Consider the following 10,263-nt stretch of genomic DNA (forward strand, 5'->3'; position numbering starts at 1 on the left):
AATAAAATGACCTCTAAATCCAAATGAAATGGAGACTATATCTCAAGCTAAGGAAAGTGGCAGGATTATGGCTCATGTCAGGAAAGTTCTTATTTAATCCATTGTATTCTAAACTATCCAAGGCAACAAATGTGCAACAGGAGGGATGTGGCCTGTGTGGAATCTCGATGAGAGACCCTGTGAGGAAACACCTGTCAGTGTTTATTCAGCTTTGTCCTAGGAAGAGCACAGACCCAGAGCTTACAACAATGTTTTTCAAACTATGGGTTCTGACCTGTTAGTAGGTCATGAAATCAAATTATTGGCCAGCAGCTGACATTTTTAACAAGATAGAAAAGATCCAAATGCATTGCATGAGGCCATGTTAAATATTGTTTTGTGAAATGTTTGTAATGATTATAAATACATATATATTATGCATATGTGAATATATGCATGTACTTCTCAGACTTTCAGGTTTCATAGAACTATCAATCACTCTCCAAAACTGAAATCTAGCCTATGTTTTCCAATATTTTTATTCTGCCAGGTTATAAAAAAAAAAAAATTACAAAGACAGTAGGTTTTCTTAAAATCAAGATCTTTGACTTCAAAAATGGCAATAAAATAATCACAAAATAAAGCACATTCTTTTAAATTAAAACACCTATTTTTATGTGAAGTACATTATATTGCCCTTAATTTTTTTCATCTCGCTACAGACTCATGAAATCCCCACATCCAGGCATAGGGGAACAGACACAAACATGCCCTAAAAGTCAAACAGCCGTCTGTGCAGTTACTGTCACCCCAGGAGAATATTTCTTAGCGTTATCTATTGTAATTTGCTTTATTTCAGCACGTTCTAGGTGCTGGTGTGTAATTTCCTGTGTGAGAAAGGACCTATGAAATTACTCTAGGACAGTAACTGAACCAGAACGCAGGAAATGACCAGTGTGGTTGGTTGTGCCAGGTAGCCCTCTACATATTAGTTAACATACAAACACTTGCACTCAGAAATTGCTCTTATATGAGCTCAAAGAGCATGAGTCAATTTTACTGAAATTTCATCCAAGAGTGAATGGGTAAGATTACATTTCTAACCTACAAACTGGAGACATTTCAGATCATGTAATCCTGAAGGGACAGAGTCAAAGGTCAGCTCAAGACAACTTCCTGCAATTTTAATACCTGTGTAATTAACTCCCCAAGTTGACTCTAGAATGTCTCATGGTGTTTCCCACATATTCGAATGCTTTTCTTTTTTCTTTTTCTTTTTTTTTTCTTTTTTTTTTTTGAGAGGTTTTCGCTATAGGGCACGTGCACTCGCCAGACAGACAGAGAGAGACATAGAGACAGAAAGCGAGAAATCACCCCCCAGGGGGGATGGCCATGCCGCAATCCCTTCTCCTCCATTCTCCTCTCGGGATCTTGGGCATGCACGCACACGTGCCCAGCGTGAGTTTTTAAGCCACTGGGTCCAGGATGTGAACCACGGTCGACTATGTGTGAGTCCAGTGACATAGCCATTACGCTAACTGCTGGTTCCCACGAATGCTTTTCAAGAAAATCATCCAGTAGCTCCTTGCTCCCAGCTACTCCTGCATCCAGACTGCTGCCCCTTTAACAATGCCTTTAAAAGCTGTTATCTCAGTTTCTCCTTAGCAGTTTCCTGGATCTGACCTCCTTCGTTCCTGAACCTGCTGAGCCTGGGCAGATGCTGTGAGGAATTCTCCTGATCAATTTGTCTTACTTCCATCTTCCAATTGCTCTCAATATTTTTACACCCAAGAAAAGCTTTAGAAGCTGATCAGTCATGTCCCTTGCTGTGTCACGACAGCCCAAAGCCACCAGCTGGTCTGCCTCTCTGATATCTCTTTTAGGTTCAACATTTTAGGGATAACACTTTCAGTTCTGAATGCAGTAAAATTGCACCATTTCTAGTAGATGTGAGTCAGAGTGAAATAATGTTCTCTCAGAGCCTACTAATTTGTGAAGTTTTGAAAACAAGAACCAGACTGGATTCCAGTTTACCTCTGAACTGGTTATGTAAAGGTGGGAAGGTCAGTAACACTTTAACAGTGTGAACATAAAATTTAAGGAGCTTGATTAGCCATTTTATTTTAAATATGTTAACATATTAATTATATATGTGCAAAACGTAATCCTAATGATTCAGAACCCACCTATTCATTGAAAGAAGATTCCAGTAGCTCTTAAACTCAGAAATGTTTTCCCAGCAATTAGTTCAACTTTCCACATATACTTGAAAGTAATCTGATTATTTATAAAGAAGATTCTATAATTCAGATAATATTTTTCTCTAATTTAGATCAGGCTTAGTCCCATTTAAACTAAATTAGTTCAGTCTTATGTCAGGGATATTTACACTGGTTTCCACTCCTGGCTTCATTACCCTCGCTCTGCCCTGATTCTTTTAAAGGTCACTCCCTGAACTGGAAAAACTCCATCTTCCCACGTTTTCATTTCTCTTACACCCTGCAGAGCAGTGAAATTAGCAGTGAGAGATGGACATGCCTAATCACCATAGTAGACTATGGCTCTTAAGTAGCTGCTGCAGTGAACTGTATACAATGGTTACAGTGTCTAAAATGTAGACAGATACATCTTTCCTAGGACTCTTCAGAAATTGGTGAACATCATCCTTCATAACACTTGAAAAGTCCAAAATCATTCATTGCCTCTTTTGTGCTCATTAGAACTCTTTTATTTTCTTTTTTAATGCTTAATGCTGCTATTTTTTTTTCCCCCACTGGATTTACATTTCATTAACAGCTTCTCCACATCTTTATATTTTCCCCACTCTAACCCCACATCCTACTTCAGGTTCTTAAACATAGAAAACAATTAATAAATGCTGACAGAATTAATCAGATCATGCAGTCAAACCCTTCGGGTTACAAATGAAGTAACCCAGTCCCCACAGGTAGAGTGCTGAATGTCATCCAGTTAGTGTTACAGCTGAATGCCAAGTTAGGTCTTTTGATTCCTCATTCCACTCTAGCATCACACTTTGGCAAACCACTTGGCTGTGAGCAGAGGTGAAATCTAGGGACCAAAGAAAGCTATGTTGTTTGCTTGTTGGTGTTTTTAAAGTGGAACATCTGGCCGTACTGCACAATTACTCTGCAAAAATGGTAAAGTGTTCATTAAGTTATAAAATGGCATCATTGTAAAAGACTTTAGCTATCAAGGAAGCCAATTTTATAAATGAGGAAAGGAAGACCTAAAGACACCAAATTGTTTTGTTTTCTTTTGCATGAAAATACCTTCCATTATGTTTGCCATTAATCAGGCCTGATCTGATGTACCCAAAATATGTTTTAATAAAGTAGTCATGCACATGAGAACAATTAGCCAAGCCCTTACTCCCTCTGCTCTTGTCACTAACACTTGTTACCTGGGTTTCTGGCTCGCTTGATTTTTTTTTTTTTTTTCCAATTGGAATAGAGCCATACCTTCCACTAAGACAACAGTTCTTTGAAGCCAACAACTGTGAGCCCAGAGGGAGAGGAATTTGAAATCACACATTTTTAGCATTCAGAGATAATTCAAGATAGTTTAAGTACTTTCTAAGTGTAAACTATCAGGCAAATGCTTTTTGTTACTGCCATTATTCATCTACAAAAATATTTATTGCTGAGACATGTTGCATTGCCAGAATATTTTTGATAAAAAGCAATTAAAGCAGTGGAGTTTATAGAGAAATGGCCTCAATTTAATCATAGATACTAAATTTCAACATGAATATGTAAAAATTACAGAAAGATGATTAATAGACAATTTATAGAAATCCATTATGTGAATGTTCACTAACTTAAAAAACAGAACAGAATGAGAGGAAATGGTTTTATATTGCTTCGATAAGGATTGAAATTATCTATGAAGGAGAACTTCCTGACAAATACAAGACTTGGTTACCAAAATGGTTTCAGAATTTCCTTCTCTAAAACTTTCAAATTAATGTAACTTCCTTTTAAACAGGGTGAAAGTTTTTGTTGTACTTGTTATTTTTGTTTTTTGTTTTTTGTTTTTTTAATAAAGGACAAAATGATATGTCTTCATGGTCATTCATCATAACATTTGAATGAACAAATTTACAAAATACATAGACCTCAAAATTAACCATTTCAGAATAAGGCTTATTAAACTCTAAAACATGTGACAAAGGAATCTTTAGAATCTCCTTCCTTCATAGGAGAGATTTAAAATTCAATAAACATCGGCAAGCTACCAAGGAAGAGGGAGAACACTGACGAGGAGAGTTCTACCTAGTTGATGAAAGAAGAGCTCACTCTATCAATCTGCTCATCTCACTATCTGTCCAGAGCCCTAGACTTTCTCAGGTATCAGTTTGGTTATAAAGAAACAATGGGGGAACCAGCAGTTAGCGTAATGGCTATGTCGCTGGACTCCCACGTAGTCGACCACGGTTCGCATCCCGAACCCAGTGGCTTAAAACTCACGCCGGGCACGTGTGCGTGTGTGCCCAAGATCCCGAGAGGAGAATGGAGGAGAAGAGATTGCGGCATGACCATCCCCCCTGGGGGGTGATTTCTCACTTTCTGTCTCTCTGTCTCTGTCTGTCTGGCAAGCGCACGCGCCCTATAGCAAAAACCTCTCCAAAAAAAAAAAAACAATGGAAGGTCAGACAGTGGCATGGTGGCTAAGGTGGTTTGATCGCACATGGCCGACTGTGTGGTTCAAGACTCTGACCAGACTATACTGAAGACTACACTGAGCATGTGTGCCTGCATGCTCCAAATCCTGAAAGTTGGGATAAATGGAGGGGAGGGATTGCTGCATGACCATCTCCCATGGGAGGTGGGGGAGGATGGGTGTTTCTCACTTTCTCTCTCTCTAGTAAGTATATATGCCCTCTGGCAAATTATTAAAAGAAGAAGAAAAAAATAGTGGAAGATCTGCCCAACTCCTTCAACAATTGATGATCTTAGGGTATCCTGAGACAATATATCAATACATGAAAAGTACGATATCATGAGAAAAGCATTATTATTACATTCTCCTTTTAATTTAAAGCTCTTTGCTCTAGTTCCTGTTTGCTTTAGGACTCTGTAAAGAGAAACTCAAAGGCTAAGGGTTATAAGGCTAAGAGTTATTGTAATGTTAAGAGGTTTCCTGAGACTGAAATGGGACTTCAACACTTCATTAGGTATTGCCTTGTATTGTCTTCTAATGGCTTCTTGTGCGTAAATCTTGTTTTTCCCCAAAGACTCTGAACTTCTCCAGGAAGACGTTGATTTATATTTTGTCATATTGTTTCAGATTCTAAGTCAGGGCTGAGAATATAGCAACTCACTGTAAGCAGTTGATTAATTTACCTATAAGTAAGGCCAAAACACAGTCATACATTGTCCAGGGTATCTCACTGTGGTACTGTGAGATACCATATTCATATATTTTCCAAGGTATCTCATGTAGTACTGTGTCAGCGAGCAAGACAGAAAGGGACGGCAAAATAGGTATTAATTTAGAATGAAATACATAATACAAAATATCAACACATTTTTGGAAAAAAAACCCCACATCTTTGAAGCCAAGAGACTGAAGTGGACAGATTAGAAATGGCTTTTATTTATTTATATATTTAACACACATGCTGCTTACCATGTTCCAAACATTGGTCCAAACATTTCATAAATATGAATTCATTTGATCCTCATAACAGGCCATAATAATAACATAAGAATTTTTACTCTCACTTTGAAATAAGAACCTGAGGCCTACAAAAGGAAAAAGAATTTGTGCATGGTCATACAGCCTTACTGGAATTAGAACCTGAGAAATCTGACTTGAGAGACTATGTTCTTAGCTATTATTCTGTTTATCAAGAGCAATGAGAAAGAGAGATAAGAGAATAAGAGTGAAATATTCAATTCAATAATTTCCATTTCTGCTTCCAAAGTCTGCTTTTGCCAACACCTAAGAAAATATGGAGGAGCAAAGGTGGGGATCAGTGGAGTGCACATCTAACCCTTTGAAGGGCAGTATTTGGAAGTGGCCCCTGTGTTTCTTGCATCCACTGAACAGAATTTGGTAACATGCATGCACTGCCACAAAAAGGTGGACAGTGTAATCTTTAGTTGGGTGTAAATGTGCCCAACTAAAACTCAATTAGTCTGTAAAAGCATTGTACTACTATAAAAGAAAGTCCTTTCTGTTCATCTGGTTTCCTGCAACCATTTCCTGTTTAATGGCTAAAGGAAGACTTCCTTGACCATCATCCTATCTAATATAGCACTCTTGTGACCTTCTTACCCCTTACTCCAGTGTTTTTCCTTTCTAGTCTTTATCACTGTCTGACATTACATTGTATTTTACTTATTATGTGTGTCCAACTCTACCTCTCAGAACATATGTACTCTAAGAATAGGTTGTTCATTGGCATTCCCTAAATGACAGCACACGCGCAGTGAGTAGAACCTGCCTTACATGTCAACAGTATACACTATTTATGCTTTGTCACTCATTTACATAGGCTTTCCTCATACATTGCTCTATTTCGTAACGATACCATCGATAGGTTGTATGGAGACTTTGGTGGGAAGAGATTAGAGTCATGTAATCATGTGCTTTTCATCATTACTATTTCTAGTAGAGTGAACACTTAATTCCTCTCCATTGCCTCAGCAACTGATAAGGAAAAGTCACGACCTCTAGGCTGTGAATTATACCCTTACATTCCTTTTGCACCCACTGCAGGATTTAGAGTTCACCTAGATATGGGAGGTGATCCTTCAACTTCACCTTTTTTTTTATTTGCCTATTATCTAAGTAATGATCTTTTTTCCCATCACCTATGGAAGTAATCTCAGAGTTAGCATGTTTTAAGGGAAGAATAATTACAGAAAGTCCTGTACTTTATTTTATAAAATGATCTTAGGAATTAAGTTTTAGGAGCAGTACATTGTGTAAGAAGTTTTAGATAAAGGAGTTCTGAGAAGAAATCTATACTATCATTAATAATTTTTTAAAGAATTGCATTGTCATTGCCAATTATATGTTCCTAGTAACTTATTATTGCATAGCAAACCATCCTAAAACTTAGGGACATCAAACATGTGTCATTATATTGTTTTTCTTAGGGACATCAAAGATGTGTCATTATATTGTTTTTCTTTCTTTCTGCATAGTTAATATGTTCATACAACCCCAGGTTTACTTCCTCCTTAAGAGGAAATAAATCTTTTCAAAGACTTTAAACTCCAATATGGGAGCCCAGAAGAAGGATATATAAGGTAGACTGTTCAGGCTTTTCTCCTTCAGCCACTGAGGGAAAGGGCTCTCTTTTCTCTAAGATCATAATGCCAAGTCTCTTGTCACTGTCATAGTGTAAGACCAAAAATGCCAAAATTACTGTATAAGCCTAAATGGAAAAGACCATGTAAGGATACCATTGAGCTGCCTCTAGTCTAGGAATTATGCTGAAAAGTTAACCAAGACTTGAGGCTTACGAATGGTTCACAATGGAAAACAATATATATTGAGATCAATGTCCTATCTGGTAATAAAGTGAGTATTTTCCTGGAATGACCTCTGTACTTATATGATTGAGACTCCTCAGATGATAGTAGGCAGCTAGTGGTCAGTTGGAAGACAGAGAATTCAGAACCCTAACGACTTCCTGTCATGACTAAAGTGCTCACAATCCTAGACTCCACCAGAGACCATCATTCCTTCCCTATGCACCATACCTGCGTATCTGTACTAGTATTTGTCCACCTGCCTAGTTCTTCCCCTAAGATGGAAGCTTATAAAGGGTAGCAAAAGTTGTCCCACTTACGTGGGGGCTTTTAAAGCGTAGCAAATATATGTCATTCATCTTTGCATCCCTGGTACCCAGCACTTCTTTCCCATTCAACAAATGTTACCAACTGAGTGATCCCCGCTTACACTTTATTGCTATACTAAACATGTCACTTTCACATGTTCAGAAGCCTTCAGAAGGCTCCTGTCTGTCATTGTACCATATCTAAACTCTACTACCTAATTAATTTCTAATGAACTTCATAATATGTACTTTTTAAAATTTAATATTACTGTTTTTCTTTAGTGTTTTTTGTTTGTTTGTTTGTTTGTTTGTTTGTTTGTTTTTGCCATAGGGTGTGTATGCTTGCCAAAGACAGAGACAGGGAAAGTGAGAAATCACCCCAGAGGGGGATGGCCATGCCACAATCCCTTCTCCTATGCTCCTCCTGGGATTTGGGGCACACACACATGCACCATGCACCCAGAATGATTTTCCAGCTACCACATCTGGGTCTCAAACTACAGTCAATCACATGTGAATCCAGCACCTTAACCATCACGCCACTTGTTAGCCCCTTTTAGAAATTGTATTTTAAGACTCGATTACTGAATTTTGCCAATTTCTCTTAGGTAGAACTAGGACTCGGTAGGCCATCTTTCACTTGTATTTCCTTAGAACCCAGATACATCATGTAAAGAAGCTTGCTTATCACAGAGATCTCATAGAGTATCCCTGGAAAACTGGGGAAAATCATTGTAGCTGATCCAGTTGAGGAGCCAGACAGGTGAACGAGGCTGTCTCAAATTCTGTAGCTGAATGAGGATGCCTCACATTGATGACCTAATCTAACTGAGTCCTGCCAAGCCAACCACAGCATCACAAGTATAATTATTATTTTAAACCACTGAGTTTCAGGCCTATTTGTTATACAGCAATAGATGACTGATATATTGCTTGTGTTTTTCAAAACCATTTTAAAAAGTAAATAAGCTCATGTGCAAACCCTTCTTGTTTAACAACTAGCCACTCTCCTTTTCCCCCCTCACACCCTATCTCTTTAGTGTCTCTATTCATCTAGCTGATTATAAAACATCCAACAATGCAATGCAAAATCAGCGCACATCCATGCAAAATCAGGGCAAAGCGATTATCATGTGAAATGACAAATCTTGCGAAAGATGTAGGAAATCATGAAGTTGATGAAGGTAATGTTAGAGAAGCCCTTGAATCATGGGCAGCTCCTCTGGCAAATGAGAATCTGCAGCTGCAACAGTTAACATTTTAAGAAGAAAAAATCCAATTGGATGATGGCACAATAAGAGCTTCAAATGGGAATGATTAGAATGTCAAAATTGAAGAGAGGCTCTTGGAAAATTGATGAAGCCCTCAAATATTTTTGCAATGATGACACTCTTCATGATTTGCCCAAAGAAGTCAAATGTAAAAGGGCACTGTATAATAAAACTGTATAATTTTGTTAGAAAATTTTGTTTCCCAAAATCAACATTTGAAACACCCTTTGTTCTAATATTTAACACAACACGGATCACCTAGATGCTGTTCAATGTAAGGCAAATGAATTTAAATAATTTTCTAGTTCTTCCTAAAAGATAAAATACCAAGCAAGTCCTTTTTGTTTGTTTGTTTGTTCTAAGTGAATTCCTATCATCTGAAGAAATTGGTGGCCTGTGTAAATACCTTTACTTCATCTTCCTAACAAAGAATTTACTCATTGAAAGTCAGGCCTTACCGTGCTTTTCCAATATCCTCCAGATAATGTATCATGCATATAGCAGAGGATAGGGATTCAATAAATGTGACAACGAATGGCCCACTGATTGTCATAAATGTAGATGTTGTTATTGAAGAATAGCACGATTTCATTACCAGTCCCTGACCCAATATGAGCTAGCATTTGTTCTTCTCAAAACTGTTCATAGAAGTCCTATTACAAACTTCATGCTGAAAGCACTTTCAAAGGCTGGATACATTTAAAAGCAATTCAAGCATGTAAAGTCATTTTAGGAAATAAGGCCCACGTCCCAAGGGCTCTGCTGAGGAGGGCCACATTTGAGAACAGGTGTGCCACTTCACTGAGCAGGAATTTGGAAATGTCAAACATTAGTACCACTTCAGAAACTCCAACTCAACCTGCCCAACAATCACACTTCTGGATACTTGTCAACAAATGCCTTGCACATACGGACATTTGAGAAGAATCTCTCAACATAAATTTAAGAATTAGTTAAAACAAATTAGCCTGATGGTTTTTTTTTTTTTTTTTAGAGGTTTTTGCTATAGGGCGTGTGCGCTCGCCAGACAGAGAGAGACAGAAAGGGAGAAATCACCCCCCAGGGGTGATGGCCCCTCTGCAATCCCTTCTCCATTCTCCTCTCAGGATCTTGGGCATACACGCACATGCACCCAGCGTGAGTTTTAAGCCACTGGGTCCAGAACTCGAACCTCGGTCAATTACGTGGGAGTCCAGCGAC

This window comes from Tupaia chinensis, unplaced genomic scaffold (assembly GCF_000334495.1).
Source record: "Tupaia chinensis unplaced genomic scaffold, TupChi_1.0 Scaffold000225_1, whole genome shotgun sequence".
Lineage (NCBI taxonomy): Eukaryota > Metazoa > Chordata > Mammalia > Scandentia > Tupaiidae > Tupaia > Tupaia belangeri.